The sequence below is a fragment of the Helianthus annuus genome, chromosome 2 (assembly GCF_002127325.2).
Source record: "Helianthus annuus cultivar XRQ/B chromosome 2, HanXRQr2.0-SUNRISE, whole genome shotgun sequence".
NCBI classification, from domain to species: domain Eukaryota; kingdom Viridiplantae; phylum Streptophyta; class Magnoliopsida; order Asterales; family Asteraceae; genus Helianthus; species Helianthus annuus.
This window is the reverse complement of record NC_035434.2, coordinates 4,049,907-4,077,527: the sequence shown is the minus strand read 5'-3', so window position 1 is coordinate 4,077,527 and position 27,621 is coordinate 4,049,907.

Here is a 27,621-nt window from a genome sequence, read left to right as displayed (position 1 = left end):
CCAACTTAGGAGCTTACCCAGGGTTAGATCCTCAAGATCCCTACAACATTAGTGATGCATATGTTAGGGAAATTTTAGAGAATCCATACCCGTACCAGGCCCCTATGCTTCCGTATCAGGAACCCGTACCACAAATTCCAAACCCAGTCCTAGAACCTGCACCCCCAATGAGTGCAGTAAATGTCCAAGAACTTAGGACTTTTGGGGAGGAAATTTTAGAAAGCAGTGAGAGAATGCGACAGGTGGGAGAACGCCTCGTATGGAAATACGATGAGCGTAATATGGATTTTTGGATGAATCCATATCAGTGAATGTGATGACAGGAACGGTAGTAGTAATAATAATAAAATATATGTGTGTATGTGTTAGAAAAAAAAAAACTACGGATGCCTACTACTAGTATTGTAGCTTTATATTTCAGTCGGTATTGTAATTTAAATTTCAGTACTAGTGTGTAATGATGCATACTATATAAATAGAGTAAAAGTCGCAATGCTCGACGCTTTTGGTTAAAAGTGCGTGTCATGTGATTGGCTATACTCAAATATTATTTGTGATATTAATATTTGGTAATTGTGTAAAATTCAGATAGCCGACGAGGAAAATCAGGATAATCTGAATAACGATAACCAGAGTAACAATAACGTGGTTAATGAGAATCCAAACAACAATGGAAACCAAATGGATAATAGTGTCGTTCAACACATAGTGGCACAAGGAATTATAGATGCAATGCCATTTATTATTCAAACAGTTCAAGAAGCGAATAATAAAAGTAAGCATAGCAGTAAACGACCAAGTGAACCGGAACACAGCGTGAACAATGGACTCGTACTTCAAGCGCCCATTCCCAAAAGAAGAAGAACCATGCCATATGGTTGTTCTTACAAAGAATTCTGGTCCTGTAAACCAATAGAATTCTCGGGCAATGAAGGACCCATTGCAGCCTTACGCTGGATAGAGAAAACTGAGGCTGTTCTAAAAATAAGCAAATGTGCTGAAAAAGATAAGATAATGTTTACTTCAAATCTGTTTAAAAACGCAGCCTTAGAATGGTGGAACACTATCCTCCAGTCAAGAGGAAGTGATAGGGTTTATAACATGGAATGGGAGGAATTTAAAAACATGGTAGAAAGGAAATTCTGCCCTCCTAATGAAAAGGAACAAATAGCAAATAAGTTTCTGAATCTCAGAATGACCGGGGTAGATAATAAGGGTTACACTACCACATTCTTTGAATATGCTAGAATAGTACCTACCCTTGCATCACCTGAACCAGTGTTAATCTCCCGTTACATCTGGGGATTAATTGGAGAAATTAGACATGTAGTCAAGGCAGCTAGACCCCAAACCATAGAGGAAGCTGTAGAACTAGCCAATACCTTGACTGATGAACTAGTGAGAACTAGAGAAGAAGACCAGAGGAGAAACCTAACCCAAAGGCTTACTCAAGAATTCCGTTCGGGGAATTCCAACCGTAGGAATATAGGTTCTACCTCTGCACCATACTGCAGAAACTGCAAGAAAAAGCATTCTGGAAGATGCTCTATTTATTGTAATTTTTGCAAGGCCCCAGGACACAAGGAAGAGAATTGCAAGAAGAAATCCAGTAATGGATTCTGCTACAACTGTGGAGAAAAAGGTCATATTAAGACAAACTGTCCAAAGTTAGCCCCAGCTGCAAACAACAAGAACACTAAAAATGCTAGAGCCTTCGTTCTAAACGCAGATGAAGCTAGACTAATTCCGGACGTCATTGCTGGTACGTTTTTAGTTAATGATATTTTTGCTAAAGTATTATTTGACTCTGGTGCCAACCAAAGTTTTATTAATACTTCATTTTGCAAATTCCTAAATCAATCATTAACTAAACTACCACAAGAATGTCTAGTAGAAACCGCAAATGGAGAAACCGTTAAGATTTCTGAAGTCTTGCAAGGAGCAAGAATAGAAATTTTTAATCAAAAATTTATTGCAAACCTTTACCCAATGAATCTGGTAGGATTTGATGTCGTGTTAGGAATGGATTGGTTAATAGCCAATAAAGCCAATATCTTATGTGATCAAAAGTCAATTCAAGTAAAATCACCAAGAGGTGAAAAGATCACAATTAAAGGAGATAAACCATCTAGATCCACTAAATTCATCTCTGTGATGAAAACTGCAAGTTATATAAGGAAAGGATCTATAGTGTATTTGATTTCTATAATCACTAACACTAAAGGAAAAGAATTAAAAGACATTCCAGTAGTGTCCCAGTTTTCAGATGTCTTTCCGGAAGAATTGCCAGGACTACCGCCAGACAGGGAAGTTGAATTCAGAATTCACCTGTTACCAGGGACAGCACCGATTGCCAAAGCACCGTACCGTTTGGCACCCGCGCAAATGCAAGAACTGAAGAACCAGCTAGATGAATTGTTGGAGAAAGGATTCATACAGCCAAGTTCATCGCCATGGGGAGCGCCGATTTTATTCGTTAAAAAGAAGGACGGATCAATGCGTATGTGCATTGACTACCGTGAATTAAACAAAGTCACGATTAAGAATCGGTATCCATTACCGAGGATCAATGATTTGTTCGATCAACTTCAGGGAGCTCGATTTTTCTCTAAAATCGATTTAAGATCAGGGTATCATCAATTAAAGGTACAGGAAGAGGACATTCCTAAAACCGCATTCAGAACGAGGTATGGTCATTATGAATTTACTATCATGCCATTTGGTTTAACCAATGCCCCAGCCGCATTTATGGACATGATGAACCGAATATGTAAGCCATATTTGGATAAATTCATAATTGTCTTCATAGATGATATTCTAATTTACTCTAAAAGTAAAGAAGAGCATGCAATGCACTTGCACTTATTTTTAAGTTTACTGAGAAAAGAAAAGCTTTATGCTAAGTTCTCAAAGTGCGAATTTTGGTTAGAACAGGTGCAATTCCTCGGACATTTAGTTAACCATGAAGGAATTCATGTAGATCCAACAAAGATCGAGGCAATTACCAAATGGAAAACCCCAGAGTCACCAACTGAGGTTAGAAGTTTCTTAGGATTAGCCGGTTATTATAGAAGATTTATCCGAGATTTTTCTAGAATAGCCATTCCTTTAACCAAGTTAACCTGTAAATCTGTTAAGTTTGAATGGGGACCAAAACAAGAAGAAGCCTTTAGAATTCTTAAGCAAAGATTAACCCATACACCCATACTAGCGTTACCAGAAGGAACTGAAGACTTTGTAGTCTTTTGTGACGCTTCTAAGTTAGGTTATGGATGTGTGTTGATGCAACGTCAAAAGGTTATAGCTTACGCATCTAGACAGCTTAAGAATCATGAAGAAAATTATTCAACCCATGATTTGGAATTAGGAGCTATAATTTTTGCCCTTAAAATTTGGAGACATTATCTTTATGGTAGTAAGTTTACCATATTCACAGATCATAAGAGTTTAATGTATGTTTTTGGGCAAAAAGAGTTGAATATGAGACAAAGACGCTGGATGGAATTACTTAGTGATTATGATTGTGATATCCAGTATCATGCAGGAAAAGCAAATGTAGTGGCAGATGCTTTAAGTCGAAAGTATCATGAAAAGCCAAAAAGGGTACGTTCTCTTAAATTAAATCTTCAAGTAGATTTAAATGACCAGATTAGGAAAGTTCAAGAATCAGTAATCAAGGAAGATACTGAAAAATTAAAAGGAATGATTAAGGAATTAGAACAAGGAACAGATGGAATTTGGAGATTCCATAAAAAGAGAATGTGGATACCTAAATTAGGAAATTTACGTCACCATATATTAGAAGAAGCTCATAAGTCTAAATATACGATGCATCCAGGAAGTGATAAAATGTACCAGGATTTAAGGAAAAATTTCTGGTGGATAGGAATGAAAAAGGATGTAGCAGCCTATGTTTCTAAATGTTTAACTTGTTCACAAGTTAAAGCTGAACATCAGAAACCCTCAGGATTATTGCAACAATTAGAAATGCCAGTTTGGAAATGGGAATTGATAACAATGGATTTTGTTACCAAATTACCCAAAACAAGAAAAGGTAATGATACAATCTGGGTGATTGTAGATAGGCTAACCAAATCAGCTCATTTCTTACCAATGAAGGAAACCTTTAGTATGGAACAATTAGCCAAATTGTATGTAAAAGAAATCGTTTCTTTACATGGCATTCCTTTATCAATTGTTTCTGATAGAGATAGCCGATTTACTTCTCATTTTTGGTCAAGTTTCCAAAAAGCAATGGGAACCAGGTTAAATCTAAGCACAGCTTATCATCCTCAAACGGACGGACAAAGCGAAAGAACCATTCAGACGACGGAAGACATGCTTAGAGCTTGTGTAATTGATTTCGGAGGTAATTGGGACAGACACTTACCTTTAATAGAATTTTCTTATAACAACAGTTATCACACAAGTATCAATGCTGCACCATTCGAAGCACTTTATGGACGAAAGTGCAGAACCCCAGTCTGTTGGGCAGAAATTGGGGAAAAACAATTATCTGGACCTGAGATAGTACAAGAAACAACTGACAAAATCATTCAAGTCAAGGAACGACTAAAAGCAGCACGTGATCGACAAAAGAGCTACGCTAATAACAGACGTAAACCGTTAGAATTTCAAGTAGGAGATAGAGTATTATTAAAAGTCTCTCCTTGGAAAGGAGTGGTAAGATTCATTAAAAGAGGAAAGCTAAGTCCCAGGTATATTGGACCTTTCAAGATTCTTAAAAGAATAGGACCTGTAGCCTATAAGCTACAACTGCCAGAGGAAATGGCAGGAATACATGATGTATATTATGTATCTAATCTCAAAAAGTGTCTAGCTGATGAATCACTCGTAGTACCTCTCAAGGATATAGAGGTTAATGAACAACTCAAATTTGTAGAAAGGCCTCTACAAATTGAAGATGGGAAAATTAAGAATCTCAAGCATAAGAGATTAGTTCTGGTCAAAGTAAAGTGGGACTCCAAAAGAGGACCTGAATACACATGGGAGCTTGAGTCGGAAATGCAAAAGAAATATCCACACTTGTTCCAGTAGATCTCGAGGACGAGCTCTAAAACAAGGTGGGGAGGATATAACAACCCTCGGTAAAACCGACACCCTCATAATATTTCTGACACCCTAATATATCTTAAAATACCCCAATATGTTTTTGTATGTGCCCCGTATGTGAAAACCGAACCCAAAATACAAAATAACATATAAAATAAATTAAAAACCTTAAAAGATTAAGCTGAGGCGGGCCGCGTAGGACCTCACCTCAACCTAAGGCGGGCCGCATTAATATGTAAATGGACTCCGGGGAAATCTTTAGTTCATGCGGGCCGCGTATGGTTCCGTTTAAGTTAACGCGGGCCGCGAGCGATCTGGAATGTGGCGTAGCCCTGGGCCGCCACGTGGCCCAACACACGGCGAAGCTATACGATGACCGGGCCAAGCTACGCAGTTGACCGGAGTCAATGCGGGCCGCGTAAGCCCTGCCCATATCCCACGCGGGCCGCGAGGAAGTCCGAATTCAGCCCTATAAATAGCACGCATCGGGTCTTCAGTCCGTCGTTCAAAATCTTTCTTTCTTTCTTAATTTTCTGTAGTGGCGTTACTATACCCGGGCATTATACCCCCTAAAATAGCGAGGTTCTGCTACGATGTAAGTATTGTAACCCCTGGAGACGTATTAGATACGCTGCCCGATTGATCTAGGGTTCCGTAACGGCTGTCGTGGTTCTGCCCGACGTAGTCGTTGGAATGTCGTCTCGGGGAGGGTATTACTAATGTTAAAATGGGTTATTATACTAACACACGTGCATTTGTGTAAATTATAGATATTCAACAGGAAACCCTAAAGAATAACTTAAGACAGCAATGTGAGTAATCTCCTTTTTGCAAACTGTTTTTACAAAACCTTAAATATTTCTTCATGTGAAAGACAGTTATTGAGTATTTGTAAGGGTACAATTATGATGGTATATTTGGGGTTTTGTATACAAATTTTGTTACCACCTGGGGAGAGGAGTAACATGACCATAAGTCAGATGACAGTACCATGGATGTTAATTGGTATTACCTGTAAACAAATGTAATTGCGGATGCGCCCTCAAAACTGTACACTGTGAAAATGGTTTTAATTAAATTTCATTAAAATGGGATTCACTCACGAGTATTTCCCACTGACAAAATGTTTTTAAAACGCGTTTCAGGTAACAATATGTGAAAGCCAAATAGAAGCCAGCTGGACAGCACTGAAGGCTTGGAAAAGTGGCAATAAAGTTACCTAAGAATAAAATGGATGTTTTTATTAAATAAATAGGATTTATTCCTATAAAATGTGTGTATTGAAAACTTGGGTTTTACCCATATGTTTAATATTATTAAACGAGGTGGTTTACTCTGATTAAATATTTCCTAACTACGGTCCTGATGAAAATTTCCGCTGCCAAATTGGATAAATAAACGTGATACCACCGAAACTGGCTCATGGCCGCCCGTTCCCGGGAGATAGGGATCGGGGGCTGTGACAGAAGGTGGTATCAGAGCTATGCCACTGATTCAGCCACAGAAGTGTTCTGCTGACATCAAAAATTCAAAGTGTTAGGAAATAAATTATGGAAATACGTGTATAATTGTATTTCTTGCTATGTGTTATCTGACTATTTGTTAGTTTACAGTATGAGCGACCAAGGACCTTCTGACGCCTATCGTCAACTGTCTGGTTCGCCTAGGAGCGAAGGCACCTCCTCTTCTCAGCCTGCCCTCTCAGGGTATTCTGCTGACACGGAAGAAGGAATCTTTGTGTTTAAGGCTCAGTCTGAAGAGCCATTTCCTCAGAAAAAGAGGGGATGGTTCAGTAGGGGAGCTCACGAGCGTAGGAAAAGAATGAAAAAGTTGCGGGAACAGCGAGTGTTAGCCGCGGCAAAAAGAGAGACTGATGCTTATAATCAGGATATGCTCAATAGGGGTATCGCTAATATCCATATTTAGCAACCACTGCTGCTGACCCAAACCTGGAACAAATGCTAGCACCCCAACCACAAAATCCTGACCAACCCATGGAAGTAGAAAACCAGATAGAAATGCCTGATTACAACCCGGAGGAGATACCTAGGGTACCTGCACCAGATCCCCTAGACCCAAATAACTACGACCCCTGGTGGGACGATGTTAGGGACTACGTGCAACAAAACCCCATACAGGAAAACGTGCCAATGCCCAACTTAGGAGCTTACCCAGGGTTAGATCCTCAAGATCCCTACGACATTAGTGATGCATATGTTAGGGAAATTTTAGAGAATCCATACCCGTACCAGGCCCCTATGCTTCCGTATCAGGAACCCGTACCACAAATTCCAAACCCAGTCCTAGAACCTGCACCCCCAATGAGTGCAGAAAATGTCCAAGAACTTAGGACTTTTGGGGAGGAAATTTTAGAAAGCAGTGAGAGAATGCGACAGGTGGGAGAACGCCTCGTATGGAAATACGATGAGCGTAATATGGATTTTTGGATGAATCCATATCAGTGAATGTGATGACAGGAACGGTAGTAGTAATAATAATAAAATATATGTGTGTATGTGTTAGAAAAAAAAAACTACGGATGCCTACTACTAGTATTGTAGCTTTATATTTCAGTCGGTATTGTAATTTAAATTTCAGTACTACTGTGTAATGATGCATACTATATAAATAGAGTAAAAGTCGCAATGCTCGACGCTTTTGGTTAAAAGTGCGTGTCATGTGATTGGCTATACTCAAATATTATTTGTGATATTAATATTTGGTAATTGTGTAAAATTCAGATAGCCGACGAGGAAAATCAGGATAATCTGAATAACGATAACCAGAGTAACAATAACGTGGTTAATGAGAATCCAAACAACAATGGAAACCAAATGGATAATAGTGCCGTTCAACACATAGTGGCACAAGGAATTATAGATGCAATGCCATTTATTATTCAAACAGTTCAAGAAGCGAATAATAAAAGTAAGCATAGCAGTAAACGACCAAGTGAACCGGAACACAGCGTGAACAATGGACTCGTACTTCAAGCGCCCATTCCCAAAAGAAGAAGAACCATGCCATATGGTTGTTCTTACAAAGAATTCTGGTCCTGTAAACCAATAGAATTCTCGGGCAATGAAGGACCTATTGCAGCCTTACGCTGGATAGAGAAAACTGAGGCTGTTCTAAAAATAAGCAAATGTGCTGAAAAAGATAAGATAATGTTTGCTTCAAATCTGTTTAAAAACGCAGCCTTAGAATGGTGGAACACTATCCTCTAGTCAAGAGGAAGTGATAGGGTTTATAACATGGAATGGGAGGAATTTAAAAACATGGTTGAAAGGAAATTCTGCCCTCCTAATGAAAAGGAACAAATAGCAAATAAGTTTCTGAATCTTAGAATGACCGGGGTAGATAGTAAGGGTTACACTACCACATTCTTTGAATATGCTAGAATAGTACCTACCCTTGCATCACCTGAACCAGTGTTAATCTCCCGTTACATCTGGGGATTAATTGGAGAAATTAGACATGTAGTCAAGGCAGCTAGACCCCAAACCATAGAGGAAGCTGTAGAACTAGCCAATACCTTGACTGATGAACTAGTGAGAACTAGAGAAGAAGACCAGAGGAGAAACCTAACCCAAAGGCTTACTCAAGAATTCCGTTCGGGGAATTCCAACCGTAGGAATATAGGTTCTACCTCTGCACCATACTGCAGAAACTGCAAGAAAAAGCATTCTGGAAGATGCTCTATTTATTGTAATTTTTGCAAGGCCCCAGGACACAAGGAAGAGAATTGCAAGAAGAAATCCAGTAATGGATTCTGCTACAACTGTGGAGAAAAAGGTCATATTAAGACAAACTGTCCAAAGTTAGCCCCAGCTGCAAACAACAAGAACACTAAAAATGCTAGAGCCTTCGTTCTAAACGCAGATGAAGCTAGACTAATTCCGGACGTCATTGCTGGTACGTTTTTAGTTAATGATATTTTTGCTAAAGTATTATTTGACTCTGGTGCCAACCAAAGTTTTATTAATACTTCATTTTGCAAATTCCTAAATCAATCATTAACTAAACTACCACAAGAATGTCTAGTAGAAACCGCAAATGGAGAAACCGTTAAGATTTCTGAAGTCTTGCAAGGAGCAAGAATAGAAATTTTTAATCAAAAATTTATTGCAAACCTTTACCCAATGAATCTGGTAGGATTTGATGTCGTGTTAGGAATGGATTGGTTAATAGCCAATAAAGCCAATATCTTATGTGATCAAAAGTCAATTCAAGTAAAATCACCAAGAGGTGAAAAGATCACAATTAAAGGAGATAAACCATCTAGATCCACTAAATTCATCTCTGTGATGAAAACTGCAAGTTATATAAGGAAAGGATCTATAGTGTATTTGATTTCTATAATCACTAACACTAAAGGAAAAGAATTAAAAGACATTCCAGTAGTGTCCCAGTTTTCAGATGTCTTTCCGGAAGAATTGCCAGGACTACCGCCAGACAGGGAAGTTGAATTCAGAATTCACCTGTTACCAGGGACAGCACCGATTGCCAAAGCACCGTACCGTTTGGCACCCGCGGAAATGCAAGAACTGAAGAACCAGCTAGATGAATTGTTGGAGAAAGGATTCATACAGCCAAGTTCATCGCCATGGGGAGCGCCAATTTTATTCGTTAAAAAGAAGGACGGATCAATGCGTATGTGCATTGACTACCGTGAATTAAACAAAGTCACGATTAAGAATCGGTATCCATTACCGAGGATCGATGATTTGTTCGATCAACTTCAGGGAGCTCGATTTTTCTCTAAAATCGATTTAAGATCAGGGTATCATCAATTAAAGGTACAGGAAGAGGACATTCCTAAAACCGCATTCAGAACGAGGTATGGTCATTATGAATTTACTGTCATGCCATTTGGTTTAACCAATGCCCCAGCCGCATTTATGGACATGATGAACCGAATATGTAAGCCATATTTGGATAAATTCATAATTGTCTTCATAGATGATATTCTAATTTACTCTAAAAGTAAAGAAGAGCATGCAAAGCACTTGCACTTACTATTAAGTTTATTGAGAAAAGAAAAGCTTTATGCTAAGTTCTCAAAGTGCGAATTTTGTTTAGAACAGGTGCAATTCCTCGGACATTTAGTTAACCATGAAGGAATTCATGTAGATCCAACAAAGATCGAGGCAATTACCAAATGGAAAACCCCAGAGTCACCAACTGAGGTTAGAAGTTTCTTAGGATTGGCCGGTTATTATAGAAGATTTATCCGAGATTTTTCTAGAATAGCCATTCCTTTAACCAAGTTAACCTGTAAATCTGTTAAGTTTGAATGGGGACCAAAACAAGAAGAAGCCTTTAGAATTCTTAAGCAAAGATTAACCCATACACCCATACTAGCGTTACCAGAAGGAACTGAAGACTTTGTAGTCTTTTGTGACGCTTCTAAGTTAGGTTATGGATGTGTGTTGACGCAATGTCAAAAGGTTATAGCTTACGCATCTAGACAGCTTAAGAATCATGAAGAAAATTATTCAACCCATGATTTGGAATTAGGAGCTATAATTTTTGCCCTTAAAATTTGGAGACATTATCTTTATGGTAGTAAGTTTACCATATTCACAGATCATAAGAGTTTAAGGTATGTTTTTGGGCAAAAAGAGTTGAATATGAGACAAAGACGCTGGATGGAATTACTTAGTGATTATGATTGTGATATCCAGTATCATGCAGGAAAAGCAAATGTAGTGGCAGATGCTTTAAGTCGAAAGTATCATGAAAAGCCAAAAAGGGTACGTTCTCTTAAATTAAATCTTCAAGTAGATTTAAATGACCAGATTAGGAAAGTTCAAGAATCAGTAATCAAGGAAGATACTGAAAAATTAAAAGGAATGATTAAGGAATTAGAACAAGGAACAGATGGAATTTGGAGATTCCATAAAAAGAGAATGTGGATACCTAAATTAGGAAATTTACGTCACCATATATTAGAAGAAGCTCATAAGTCTAAATATACGATGCATCCAGGAAGTGATAAAATGTACCAGGATTTAAGGAAAAATTTCTGGTGGATAGGAATGAAAAAGGATGTAGCAGCCTATGTTTCTAAATGTTTAACTTGTTCACAAGTTAAAGCTAAACATCAGAAACCCTCAGGATTATTGCAACAATTAGAAATGCCAGTTTGGAAATGGGAATTGATAACAATGGATTTTGTTACCAAATTACCCAAAACAAGAAAAGGTAATGATACAATCTGCGTGATTGTAGATAGGCTAACCAAATCAGCTCATTTCTTACCAATGAAGGAAACCTTTAGTATGGAACAATTAGCCAAATTGTATGTAAAAGAAATCGTTTCTTTACATGGCATTCCTTTATCAATTGTTTCTGATAGAGATAGCCGATTTACTTCTCATTTTTGGTCAAGTTTCCAAAAAGCAATGGGAACCAGGTTAAATCTAAGCACAGCTTATCATCCTCAAACGGACGGACAAAGCGAAAGAACCATTCAGACGACGGAAGACATGCTTAGAGCTTGTGTAATTGATTTCGGAGGTAATTGGGACGAACACTTACCTTTAATAGAATTTTCTTATAACAACAGTTATCACACAAGTATCAATGCTGCACCATTCGAAGCACTTTATGGACGAAAGTGCAGAACCCCAGTCTGTTGGGCAGAAATTGGGGAAAAACAATTATCTGGACCTGAGATAGTACAAGAAACAACTGACAAAATCATTCAAGTCAAGGAACGACTAAAAGCAGCACGTGATCGACAAAAGAGCTACGCTAATAACAGACGTAAACCGTTAGAATTTCAAGTAGGAGATAGAGTATTATTAAAAGTCTCTCCTTGGAAAGGAGTGGTAAGATTCATTAAAAGAGGAAAGCTAAGTCCCAGGTATATTGGACCTTTCAAGATTCTTAAAAGAATAGGACCTGTAGCCTATAAGCTACAACTGCCAGATGAAATGGCAGGAATACATGATGTATTTCATGTATCTAATCTCAAAAAGTGTCTAGCTGATGAATCACTCGTAGTACCTCTCAAGGATATAGAGGTTAATGAACAACTCAAATTTGTAGAAAGGCCTCTACAAATTGAAGATAGGAAAATTAAGAATCTCAAGCATAAGAGATTAGTTCTGGTCAAAGTAAAGTGGGACTCCAAAAGAGGACCTGAATACACATGGGAGCTTGAGTCGGAAATGCAAAAGAAATATCCACACTTGTTCCAGTAGATCTCGAGGACGAGCTCTAAAACAAGGTGGGGAGGATATAACAACCCTCGGTAAAACCGACACCCTCATAATATTTGACACCCTAATATATCTTAAAAATACCCCAATATGTTTTTGTATGTGCCCCGTATGTGAAAACCGAACCCAAAATACAAAATAACATATAAAATAAATTAAAAACCTTAAAAGATTAAGCTGAGGCGGGCCGCGTAGGACCTCACCTCAACCTAAGGCGGGCCGCATTAATATGTAAATGGACTCCGGGGAAATCTTTAGTTCATGCGGGCCGCGTATGGTTCCGTTTAAGTTAACGCGGGCCGCGAGCGATCTGGAATGTGGCGTAGCCCTGGGCCGCCACGTGGCCCAACACACGGCGAAGCTATACGATGACCGGGCCAAGCTACGCAGTTGACCGGAGTCAATGCGGGCCGCGTAAGCCCTGCCCATATCCCACGCGGGCCGCGAGGAAGTCCGAATTCAGCCCTATAAATAGCACGCATCGGGTCTTCAGTCCGTCGAATTTTCTGTAGTGGCGTTACTATACCCGGGCATTATACCCCCTAAAATAGCGAGGTTCTGCTACGATGTAAGTATTGTAACCCCTGGAGACGTATTAGATACGCTGCCCGATTGATCTAGGGTTCCGTAACGGCTGTCGTGGTTCTGCCCGACGTAGTCGTTGGAATGCCGTCTCGGGGAGGGTATTACTAATGTTAAAATGGGTTATTATACTAACACACGTGCATTTGTGTAAATTATAGATATTCACCAGGAAACCCTAAAGAATAACCTAAGACAGCAATGTGAGTAATCTCCTTTTTGCAAACTGTTTTTACAAAACCTTAAATATTTCTTCATGTGAAAGACACTTATTGAGTATTTGTAAGGGTACAATTATGATGGTATATTTGGGGTTTTGTATACAAAATTTGGTACCACCTGGGGAGAGGAGTAACATGACCATAAGTCAGATGACAGTACCATGGATGTTAATTGGTATTACCTGTAAACAAATGTAATTGCGGATGCGCCCTCAAAACTGTACATTGTGAAAATGGTTTTAATTAAATTTCATTAAAATGGGATTCACTCACCAGTATTTCCCACTGACAAAATGTTTTTAAAACGCGTTTCAGGTAACAATATGTGAAAGCCAAATAGAAGCCAGCTGGACAGCACTGAAGGCTTGGAAAAGTGGCAATTAAGTTACCTAAGAATAAAATGGATGTTTTTATTAAATAAATAGGATTTATTCCTATAAAATATGTGTATTGAAAACTTGGGTTTTACCCATATGTTTAATATTATTAAACGAGGTGGTTTACTCTGATTAAATATTTCCTAACTACGGTCCTGATAAAAATTTCCGCTGCCAAATTGGATAAATAAACGTGATACCACCGAAACTGGCTCACGGCCGCACGTTCCCGGGAGATAGGGATCGGGGGCTGTGACAAAGGCCCATTTGTAACAAAGTGTGCGGCCCACTTATCATTGTGTGGTCCACACAGGAGTGTGCTACCACTCGTAAGTATGCAGTCATACATCTATGCAACTTACTGTTTGCGGTCAGTTTTAAGTGTGCGAATCAACAAGTGTGCGGTCAGCCAAAAATATGGGCCATTACTAGTATGCGGCCCACTGGAGTGTGCGGCCCAACACTGTGTCTGGCCCAATGAAACTGTGCGGCCCACTTGTCAAGTGTGCGGCCCACACTTGAGTGTGCGGCCCACACTTGAGTGTGCGGCCTGCTTGACAAGTGTGCGGTCATGCAAGAGGGTGTTGTACTCTGTGCTTGAGTGGTTTGTACGAAAACAATGTGAATGTGCGGCACACATTAAGTGAGCGGTCATGCACTGCGAAGCTGTACGTTGTGCCTTATGTGTTTGTACGCTTCGAGTGTGCGACAAAAACCATTGATTACGACTCGTAGCAAAACTAAAATCTAAATGAATTAATCATCAGTTATAAAACACACTTTTAAACATATAAATTTTAGTTTTTAATTGATTATTACCAACACACCTAAGCAGATTTGTCAAACCCAAATATCAATAGTTCACAGTCTTCATTTAAAATCATCAAATTGTCTAGCGCATATATACCGAATATCAAACCAAATCTAGTATCGAAGTGTTTATTTCTGAAAATGTTATGGACATAATTATCTACGCAGCTTATTACCATACATTACTTTAAATAATGATAATATTAATATCATATATAATATTTCCACTCACGCATGTAAACTGATGTTATTCATATAGTTTTCTAATTAATATTTTCTGATCACTAAAATCAGTTAACCTTATTCCTAGTTCTAAACAGTTTATTACTATATACTCTAAAACAACATTCATTATTCCAAAATCAACCCATTTTCAACTATCACAACCAAAACTCAAACTAATTTAATAGACCAACAGTTTGTAACTAATCAGATATATATACAATTTAACCGCAACATTAAACCATTCTAACACCAACAATTACCAACACAGTTTTTAATCTCATCTTTATACATACACAGCTATAACAAGAAATCTCAGATTAACATCCAAATTATCATGTTCAAATCTCAAAATTGTACTAGCAGTTTATTACCATTATACATCAATTAATGGATTATCCACAACTATTATTTCAACTCGAGCCACCAAAGGGCTCTAAAACAAGAGAGGGTAAATCATAAAGGTTTAAACAAATCGCTCGTTTTGATTTTACGAATAATCATAACGGTTAATATATTATACATACGTGCGCGTTAAATTGTAATATGCGAAACTTTTATAACCCTAATATAATAAATACTATAAGTTTTACGACAAATTATTATGTCGGACAATTAATGTCAAAACCCGGTCATTTATGCTATCAAATCTAAAACCCATTAATAGATTAAAACATAGTAATAATATTATGTTAATATGATATGCTACAACTTAATTATGTAAAAAAAAATAGAAAATTAAATTAATAAAATTGCATTCATGTGTCTGTTTGAAACAAAACTTTTACTTATGTATATATATAATATAGTTTGATAAACAAATGAAAAAAGAATGAGTTAACGATGGAATGCATGGTATGTAAATTTCATTATTATTTTCCAAATAATTGATTATACATTGACGGTGCTTTCCTTTTGGCTTTTCTCTCATCAACGTAAATTACGGGATTTCGCATCTTTCCAACTATGGAGTTTTCTTATTAATTGATATCATTCCAGCGATTTGCTCCATACAAACCCTTTCAAAGGCTGGCTTGTTCCCTTGTTAAACCCCTCTATTCATCTTCTGGACCACCAACGACGATATCGCCGCCACCGTTCCGACCTTGTTCCCTTTTGGCGGAGCGCATACCATCTCGCCACGAACCACCACTCATTGCAGCACCTCCGGGACAGAACTAGTTGCCGCCGCGAGCAGTTCTGTCACTCGTGTTCTGTGATTTGCTAACAGGTACCAAGATCGCTCCTTTCTTTTCTCCTTCGAACTTTGTTTTGTATCTCGTTAACCGGTTACAGAAACTGTGGCAGCCACTGTCGATCGGTTATTCTAGCCGATCACCACTCACATTCTGTTAACTACTCCGTTCGGGTCAGCCCTTCACCGGCATCAGTTTGGTAACTCGCGTTCTGTGAGGAACAGGTACCATGACCACCATTACTTCCCTCTTTCAAAATATGCTTTATACCTTGTTAACCGGTTCCGGTGATCTATAGCAGCCATCGTCACCGCTCACGCCTCACGCGCTGGTTTAGTTCGAGTTTGACGATTAAGGTAAATCGAATCTCTGTTACCCCAATAATATATTATCCTGTTCTCCATTCGATTGCCGGCGATCGGAACTGTCGTTATTGTATTTGTTAGACAAGTATGGTTAAATATATAAGCTAGATACAATACATAATTATGTTACATATTAGATTAAATGTTAATTAGAGTAGTATGTCTTATTTATTTATTATTTGGGGGCGGTTATCACATGTATACCCCGAATACATATATATATACTTTCAGATGTATCACTTTTATTTTTATCAATTCATTTATGAACAAAGAGAGATCTGCAGAACCCTAGTCACATACGAATACTGCAAGGAATTCCAACATAGTGGTATCAGAGCCACAACGATCCGAACATCGCTTCAATCTAATCAACTGCATTCACGAAGGATCAAACGAAGATGAATCAATCACAGGGAATTCAAACCTAAATTCCCAAACTCACTGGACCAAATTATTACCACTGGCATATTCAAATGAAAGTGTTACTCGAATCGCAAGAGTTATGGAACATCGTCGAAGATGGGTATCAAGAGTTGGGAAATAATCCAACAAATGAAGCAAACACTGCATACCGAGAGTCAATCAAGAAAGATAAATGCGCTCTGCACATAATATTTCAATCAGTAAATGATACCGTATTCGAAAGGATCGCTATGGCAAATTCATCAAAGGAGGCCTGGAATATTCTGCATAAATCATACAGAGGAGAAAATCGAGTAAAAACTGTAAGACTTCAAACTCTTAGATGTGAATTTGATGCGTTAAACATGAAAGATGGGGAATCTGTTGAAGAATATTTCAATAGAATAACCCTAATAGTGAATCAATTAAGAATGAATCAAGAAAAGATTAGTGAACAACGAATTGTAGAAAAAAATTCTACGTAGCATGACTCGAAACTTTGAGTCGGTTGTAATCACTGTAGAGGAAACTAAGAATTTAGAAGATGTCTCCACCGAAGAATTAATAGGAATCCTGCAATCACATGAATTACGAATGAAAAGATACGAAGATCCTCCGATTGAACATGCATTTCAAATTCAAAATGCCAATCAAGATAAGTTTCGACAAAATCGAAACAGTGGAGTAGGAAGAGGACGTGGTAGACTTAGAGGTCGATATTCAAGTTCCATCAGATGTTATAATTGTCAAAAACTAGGCCACATCGCCAAGTTTTGCAAACAGAAAGAGGAAAACGGAAGTACAGACAACATGTTAATTCATCAAGAGGATGAACCAGATGGAAAGGAAACAGATGATTCGATGTTCATGATTCTGAATATGGAAGAAACAGTGAATGATGATCATTGGTATTTAGACAGTGGTTGCAGCAACCACATGACAGGAAACCGTGACTTGTTCATAACATTAGACGAGTCAATAAGAAAAGAGATACGAACAGGAGACGATAAGAAGTTAGAAGTCTTAGGCAGTGGGGAGGTCATGGTTATAATACAGGGACAAAGCAAAAGGATACAAAATGTATTTTATGTCAAAGGTTTAAGACATAATCTTTTGAGCGTGGGACAACTTATAAAAAAAGGTTACATGGTTAAATTTCAAGAAGGCAAATGCATTATAAAGGACGTGAGAAATGAAACCTTGGGTGTCATAAGGATGACAAATAACAAAATGTTCCCTCTTAATCCTGGAAAAGATTTAACGTTAGCATTGACCATGACTACCAAGGAAACCTCTACACTATGGCATAAGAGGTATGGACATGTGAATCTAGATACACTAGCAGATATGGGGAACAAAGATTTAGTGTATGGATTACCAAAAATTTCGAGAGACATAAGCATATGTGAAGGATGTATATCAGGCAAGCAAGCAAGGAAAGGTTTTCCAAATAAAGCGAAGTGGCAAGCGACTAAACCACTTCAACTTATCCATTCAGACATATGTGGTCCGATGAGAACGGAGTCAATTAGTGGATGCAGGTACTTCATTACCTTCATTGACGATTATTCTAGAAAAACTTGGGTTTACTTTCTTAAACTCAAGTCCGAGGCGTTGAATTATTTCAAACTATTCAAAGCATTAACCGAAAATCAATCGGATCACATGATAAAGACATTAAGAACAGATCGTGGAGGAGAATATTGTGGAAAATTATTTCAAGACTACTTGAAAGAGAATGGAATTCATCATCAACTCACCAACAGTTATACACCCCAACAAAACAGGGTAGCCGAAAGAAAAAACAGAACACTAATGGAGTTAAGTCGAAGTATGTTGAACATGAAGAAATTACCAAACAAATTCTGGGCAGAGGCAATAGCTTGCTCCACATACATACTAAATCGAACAGTCACAAAGACTAGACCAAATACAACTCCATTTGAAACATGGAATGGAAGAAATCCAAATGTGGAGCACTTCAAAGTTTTCGGTAGTGTAGCTTATGTTCACATACCCAAACAACAGTGGAATAAATTAGATGATAAAACAGAGAAGATGATATTTGTTGGGTACAGTGGAAATAGTAAAGGATATAAGCTGTTTAATCCTTTAACTAATAAAATCACTATAAGCAGAGACGTGATCTTTGATGAAAATAAAAGGTGGGTCATTAACAACGAATCAAACGAGATTCCATACATGATAATAGAGGATAACGCGGTACCAATGAGTCAAGGTATAAATGATCAGAATTATACCGATGACCATCATGAAACAGATGATGTGGAAGTAAACCCCGGAGTAACTGAATCACAGCAAACGCAAGCAAATCAAGATGATAGTGAGTTAGATCCTACACCAAGTCAAAATCAGCATGATGAAGAAACCTCCTCTGCTGATTCTGAAAACGAAACTATTCGTACAAGAAACATCAACAGTGTGTATAGAGACACAAGGGCATTAACTAATGAAGAGATACTACAAAAGTATAATGAAAATCAAGTGATCAACTTCGTACTCTATACTAGTACAGATCCCACCACATACGAAGAAGCCAGTAAAGATGAAAAATGGTTTGATGCTATGGACAAGGAAATGGAATCGATCTACAAAAATAAAACCTGGGATCTGGTTGATCCCCCGACAAATCAGAAACCTATAGGGGTTAAATGGATCTACAAGACAAAGTATGATGAGAAAGGAAATATAGATAAATACAAAGCAAGACTGGTGGTAAAAGGGTATAAGCAAAAATTCGGGATAGATTACCAAGAAGTATTTGCACCGGTGATTAGATTCGAAACAGTACGTTTAGTACTGGCACTAGCAGCTCAAAATCACTGGTATTTACATCAAATGGACGTAAAAACAACATTCTTAAACGGAAAACTGAAGGAACAAGTCTATATAGATGAACCCCAAGGATATATCAAACCTGGAGAAGAAGCTAAGGTATGTCATCTAAAACGAGCTCTGTATGGTTTAAAACAGGCACCAAGAGCTTGGTACAGCAGAATAGATACGTACTTCGTACACCACGAATTTAGAAAATGTACATATGAGCATACGTTATACATTAAAGATACCAACGACGGAAAACTGGTAATATGTTTATATGTGGATGACTTAATCATAGCCAGTAACTCTATGAAGTTAATTTCTGAGTTCAAAGATGAGATGAAAAAGGAATTCGAGATGACAGACATGGGAAAACTGCATTACTTTCTTGGGATGGAAGTCTCCTATGAAGATGGCAATATAATCCTATCACAAAAGAAATACATGAAAAATTTGCTTGAAAAATATAGAATGAGTCAATGCAATACAGTTTCAACACCGATGGAATACGGAATAAAGCTATCAAAGGAAGATCCAGAAGAGTTCATAAACGAAAGCATGTATAGAAGCCTAGTAGGAAGTCTAATGTATCTGACAAATACTAGACCAGACATAATGTTCGCAGTAAGTAAAGTAAGTAGGTTTATGGAAGCTCCGAAACGAAGTCATTGGGAAGCGGCCAAGCGTATACTCAAATATGTTAAAGGAACTCTTGATCAAGGGGTTACATACTCCAAGGGTGGAAAACAGAAACTGATAGGGTTTAGTGATAGTGACTATGCTGGAAATGTGGATGATAGTAAAAGTACATCCGGATACATCTTCCACCTAGGATCAGGACCTATATCCTATATCGTGGCAATCAAAGAAACAAAAGGTAGTTGCACTCTCTTCAACGGAAGCAGAGTACATGGCTCTTACCTTAGCCGGATGTCAAGCAATATGGCTAAAAGGAATTTTAGATGAATTACAAGGAAAGGACAATTATCCAATACCTATTTACTGTGATAATAAGTCCACTATATGTCTGGCCAAAGATCCAGTGTATCATGGTAAGAGCAAGCATATACATGTCAAATATCACTTTATAAGAGACCTGATCAGAAGAGAAGATGTAACAATACTGTACTGTGCAACCAAAGATCAATTAGCCGATATTATGACCAAGGCACTACAACCAAAGGATTTCTTACGCTTAAACACTCTACTACGCATGATGCTCCGATGATCTAGCTTACGGGAGGGTGTTAGACAAGTATGGTTAAATATATAAGCTAGATACAATACATAATTATGTTACATTTTAGATTAAATGTTAATTAGAGTAGTATGTCTTATTTATTTATTATTTGGGGGCGGTTATCACATGTATACCCCGAATACATATATATATACTTTCAGATGTATCATTTTTATTTTTATCAATTCATTTATGAACAAAGAGAGATCTGCAGAACCCTAGTCACATACGAATACTGCAAGGAATTCCAACAGTATTAATATACTATTCAAGATGTCGGATCGTTAAACTCCCGTTTTCTTAATTGGTTTCTTTTGTTGTAAATCATGTATATGAACATCTACACACACTAGATAGAAAAGAAAAGTGCTTACTTCCTATGATTTACTACTCGCCAGTTACCTCAAATTGATGTAGGCATGAAATTATAAACACGTTACTGATGTTGGTGGAAAAACAAATATATAAAAAAAAATCAATTAGTCTAGAGAACTAGAGCATGTGCATGTGAAAGCTAATAGGTACGTCCTTTTGATAAACAATATTTAAAGTTGATTTTTTTTTTCTATAGAACTTATAAATATCAATATCACTAGTTTGTTAACAGCCAAGGTTTAATTGATGATCCATTTTGTGATGCGCTCAGTACTACTACTACTGATTCTTTTTAAAACTTATCCATTTAATGAAAGCAATAAGAAAAGTGGTATATATATATATTCCTCCTATTTAGTAAAAATAAACAATAACGTTACTCGAAGAAAACTTAGAATCGATGTATGGTTAGTGTACTGAGCACATCATACAATGAGTTTAACGATCAATTAAGGACCTCAAAAGTCTTCGACGCCGGAAATTGATAGGCCAATAAGTCATATAACCAACTTAGTGGTTCGTAAAGGTAATCCGATGATAATGAAAAATGTAGGTTCTTGATCATTAAGGACGACTTGTTGTTTGCCTCACTTTGCTTTGTTGAACTAAGGTACGGATTCTTTGGTCTTCTCATCAGAGTATTTTTTTTTTTGTCAAATCCGTTACCTTGCAGTACGGATTTTGTCTGTTTCCGTTAGTTGTTTCAGTTTCACATTTATTATTTGATAAGTTCGTTGTAGCATGCAATAGACTCTAGTAGTTGTAATCATTATTGCATGTTCCCATTAGAATTACTTTCATTTGGTTTATTGTTACATGGCTTTAAGCTTCTGTACTCTGACACTCGAGCGCTTCTGACTTGTCGTTTGGGCGTCAACGACATGAACACTTTCCGTGACAGTGCGTAATCAAAATCACGGCGTCTTTGACTTGTGCTTGTGTAGCACCTTGGCCCTTAGAGGCGTATGGATCGATCCTAGTTCTGATTTTTGACTTCTGACTTCTGGGGGATGGAATAATGTGTGAACGCCACACACACCATCTCATAGGTGCATGGGCTAGCTAGCTATGCACCCCTCTGTTTCTGGCTCTGGGTGCTTCTATATTACATGACGCGTTTTGTGGATATATTATGGTCGTGTAATTCGGTATATGTATTTGATATGTCTCTGATATGTTTCTGTACTACGTTTGATTATGTTCCGATCATGTATCGGATCTATGCTTCTGATTTAGTTCAACATCTGTTTGTGAGTTATGCCTGCATCAGTTCAGTTCTGCTTTCTGTATATAAGTCTTTACTTTTACTTTTGATTTTTCCGTTACTGAGCAACCTTTGGCTCAACCGTAGTTTAATTTTTCTTCTTTGTTGTGTTGTCTTATTTGTTGACAGGTAATCGGGGGAATGTTGGGAACTAGCGATGATGAGAGTTAATGCAATTCAAGAATAAAAGACTTTTCTTTATTTCAGTATTTAAATTAACTAAGACTTCAAGATTTCTTGGTTTGATTCAGGACTTTTGGTTGTCTTTTGGATTCCCTATTTTTTCCTTGTTAAATGGATTTTGATTGGTTTTGATATCTGTAATAGTGACACGTCAGCCCTATTCGGGTTGGGGTGTTACATACATAGAGTCATCAGATAAGTGATACGTGTCTCTCATCGGGTTTTTATTATTTAATAAATAATAACGACAATAATAATGATAATAATAGTAATAATAGGGGTAACTTTGTAGAATTGTAACCAAGTTTTAAAAGTGTTCCAATTAGGTCACTCAAAGTTCAAAAGTGTTTCAATCAAGGCACTCAACATTCATATTTTATTAAAATTAAGGGTTTTTTTATTCATTTCATAGGTAATCGTGGTGATGTTGATTTTTATTTCTTTTTTCCCTTTTATTTGATGCTAACGTCCAATGATAACGTAGATTTTAACTTGTTTTTTTTTAATTTTTAAAGTAATTAAATTGTTTTTATTTTTAATAAATATAATTTCTTATATTAAAATAATCCAACCCTAGCATCTTATGCTCCATTTTTCTCTTGACATATGGAAAAAAGACATGGGCTCGATTTGAATGTTAAGTTATCTAATTGAGACAAATACGATATGAATGACCTAATTAGAACACTTTTAAAACTTAGTTACTATTCTGTGACATATTCCCGTAATAATAATACTGAAATACCCTTCTCTCGACGATGAGAGTACGGGTTGTTACACATCAACTGGTTAATATTAAGAATTTGGCTATGTATATAATATATATTTATAATATAGTCCATCATATAATATCATAGAATTCATGTAGGTCAAGCGTGGAGGTATGTATACCTCTTTTTATGATTTACCAAAGCACAATGTTTATCAACATAGTTGATAAACCCGGTTGGTCATGAATAAGAATAACATAAACTAACTAATAGATTATCCAAGTAGCCAAATAAGAACAACCCGAGCGTGTCATACCTAACATGGCAAATGTTGGAGGCGAGGCAGGGTTAACTTACTTTGATTTTAGGAAACTACTTGGATGATCATACCCAAAGGACACAAGTGAGGTAGTGGAACTAGTTTGGAAAGCCATGGTCCCACGGTTCACACTTCTACCAAAATACAAGTTCATCCATATTGAAGATGGTGAATATTGGATGGTTTCGACACTTGGGACATGTATGAACATAATTTAAAAAAGTTTTTGAACTTATTTCTTGGTAGAAATCAACCACAACACAAACCCACAACTATGAGCTTAGTTGGGAGCTTGGTGGGTACAAGATTTAACCAACTTTTATTCAAGATGCAAGTTACAAAAGTATAGAAGAAAGCGGAATTTTTAACTCTACTTTGGACCTCAAATGTGGTGAGGATTCATCTTAATTTGCCATGGCAAACGTCTGAAAACCTTTCTAGAGGTTATCCAAGTAGAATGAAAGAAGAAAACATGAAGAAATAAGAAGAGAAGTGAGTAAAAGCTCACTTAGAATGCTTGCAACTTTCTGCCAAGTCTTGTAAATTAGAGACAAATATGAAGATTTGAGAGTGATTTAAGTGTTTGAAAAGTGAAAATGAGGTGTAGGAGGCTCCTATTTATAAAAGGGGATTAGGGTTTAGGTAATTAATGAAGTTGGTGGTAGTTGAGTGTTGAAAAAGGGGAATGGATCTAAAATTCGCGTAGTTTAAAAGATTCTGTCAGATCTGGTCATTTTGCACGGCCGTGCGGATCGCGAATCGCAGGGCGGTGCACTTCAGGTGCGCGGTCATGCAGATCGTAGTGTGCCTGTGCGTGGACTACCTGCAAAATTTACTAAACTTTCTAGATTTGCAGTTTGACCGCTAGAGTTTGATAATTCCATTATTTTACGCTAGAAACTTATAATTAAGCATGTTTTTAGGTATTCCAAGTGTATCAAAGTAACGTATGAGTATAATGCACGTATAATTGATAATTTCAAGTATTTAATTGTCGGTTTTTGTGTATTCGAATTTGTAGCGTATAACACAAGTATGTAACATGTATAAGTATAAAACTGAATTCCATTATGATCAAAGCCTTGAGTTACAAGAATGGGAAGAGAGTACAATTGAGATATGATTATAAGTTTCCAAAAATAGAGTTACGAATACACTTTCTAAATAAGGAAGGTATGGAAAATACGAAGCGTTACACTAGTCCTTTCATGAAGTCTGCTAAGAAAGTATCATTATGATTCGTTGATGAAAGGGTAGAATGCTAGTTCACCTAAGGGGGTAGAGGTCATGCACCACCTACACAAGAAAACAAAAACGAACGCGTAAACTGTTCCAAAAATAAAATAAAACAGAAAAAGTATTCTGTTGGAAGTTGAGGCATGACTCGTGTCTAGGAACACGGCCCGTGGCTAGAACTTTGACATAATTTACTGCGGGGCTCGAGGCACGACTCGTGTTGTCACGACACGACCCGTGTCTAGGTTTCAGACAGTCTAAAAAAACGATCTTTAAGCGCTCTGCAACTGGATCGAGGCACGACCAGTGTTGTCACAACAGGAGGCGTGTTTCAGTTCTTGGCATAATTCCGAAAAACGTTTTTAGGCTAGGCTATTAGCTTGGACTTTTCCCAAAATCTTTGTATCCCGGCAACGACACCAAAAACTTTAAGAGATGGCTAATTTAGGCTGATTTATGCAGTAGTTCAAGTTTTAATATTCATAAAAACACGATAAACTACAATCACACTACAACTCACGCTGGGCAAGTGCACCCATTGTTGGCGTAATATAACCGAGGTCATTCAAGGATACAAGAGTTTTAGTACCGAGTCATCATTAATGTCTAACCAAATCCAAAAGTTGGGTTTGTAGAAAAAGAATGAATAAAAATATAAGAAAAGCAAATAAATGGCCGAAGTAGAAAATTAAATGGTAGGAATCACTGATAGGAGAAAGGGTGTTTAGGACCAACTTACATATTGATGCCTTGTTAAGTAGATCTGACCATGGGGTCCCAAGGGCTCGATTGCCAGACACGGAGCTATATGTGTTAATGCGTATTATTGTGAAGTATCTGGGTCGGAATCCTAACACACTCGAACCTTCCGCTTTGAGTCAGCAGGGAAATTCCACTCGAGGCCAGGATATAGTATTAATTAATCAATTAGCGAAAGAGATATATATTAGTGCCTATTAGTCCATCGTTGAGTCGTTAATTCCTTTAAGGTAGGTACTTATATATATATTTATCAAGTCCTTTACGTTTTGGTATTATCTCCACGCAAAGGCACAAGCTTACCCAACCCGAAGTCCCATCCAAAATCTTTAACCTCCGCTAAGAGCATCAACATGTTTTGACTCTATATAGACATTGAAAACATGAACAACCCAAGTTAATGGCATCGCAAGATTGTTGGTAGATTTTAAGGGTTAGGCGAAAACTCTAATGACCCAAGTTAATGGCGACACCATTATTTCATTCACTTTCAATAAACTATGTTTAATTAATTAAAGTTATTAACACACACACACCTTTCTTACCCACGATTTTCATTAGCTAGCTTGGCATTAGGGGGTAATCCAAACACCTCAAGAATCTAGCTAAGAATGGCCATGGAAGAAGATAAGATTAAACATGAAAAAAAATATTTAAATCATTAAAATCTTGATTACACTAATGATTCTCGAGTTTCTTCTAATGATTACTATGATTAGAGAGTTTTGGGTAGAAGAGAAGTGTATAGTGGAGAAGAGGGGATAGAATGAGCAAGTGGAATTGGTGGAGAAGGACTCTATTTATAGGTTGGCTGGGGTGAGGCACGCCTCATGCTTGGCTAAGTGACTGGTTGTACCTGGTAACTGAGGACGGGCCGTGGTCAAATTTGTGGGCCCCACGAGATCTTCCAAAATCTTCCAGAAGCTTTCCTTTTGTTTTGTACTGGAGAGGCATGGGCCGTGCCTGGCTCTCTTCGCCTGATCCTCGCGTAATGGGCTTCCGAAGGTGTCTGGCGGTGTCGAGATCGAAGGCATGGGGAATATCTTCCAAGGCATGGGGCGTGTCTAGACTAGGGGTGTTCAAAAAACTCGTGGCTCGCGACTCGCTCGAAACTCGCTCGAAAAAAGCTCGAAGAAAGCTCGGCTCGAAATTGGCTCGGTTGTTAACGAGCCAGCTCAGCTCGGCTCGATTTGTAAACGAGCCGAGCTCGAGCTTGGTCTGGCTCGGCTCGTGAGCTCGTGAGCTGGCTCGATAAGGTTTACATCCTTCATTTTTTTTTGTCCCACATCGCTTAGAAAACAAAAACTAAGGGAGTATTTCCCCTATAAAAGAAGGTAAAGACAATGTACAAAGTGAATTAACTATTTATACTTGCATATTTAGCCATATGGTTACATTAAATGACAATTATGGCCCTTAGTCTATGAAGAAATTCATTTTTAAGTAGTAAATTTTGCGGTTTTTTGTTAGTTCGAGCTAGATCGAGCCGAGCCGAGATAGCTCGAATTCTAATCGAGTCGAGCTCGAGCCTCAAATCTCAGCTCGATTTGAAATTCGAGCTCGAGCCGAGCCAGCTCGAATCGAGTTCGAGCCGAGCTCGAGCTAGGTCTAGCTCGACTCGACTCGGCTCGTTTACAGCCCTAGTCTAGACAACTTTTTTTCTCCGTTTTTCGCCCGGTTTTGCTTCCTTTGGTAATCTTGGGTTATTTTTGACCTGGAAATTTAATATAAATCAATTTAATCCTATTTTTATCATTTCATAAACATTATATATTATAGATGGGTGATATTTTGACATAAAACATGTGCATTTTTGCTCATATCATCAACAGTGAGGCTTTAACTACCTAACAGTTCTTCATTCACACCCTTCGGCGGCGATCGTCATTCACATTAGATAGTGCCTCCCGTCGAATTCACTACTATTGTTGACACACAATGTGTCATGGGTAAGTACCTCACTACTAGAATTTGTAGAATTATGTAATGTTGAACTGGATTTACCCAAAAATTAACAAATATTTTGAACTTGATCTTGAATGTATAGCTGGAATCAGGCTTATTGCCTCCCTTCGCTACCTCGTGGTCCATTTCAGGGTCGTTCTTAGGTACTGGAGCGATGCAACCTTGGACACCATCGTTGAACGAGGTCGGGGTGATAGGATCGAGCATATATAACTAGGATGCTTAACTATTATAACTAACTATATTGTTTTT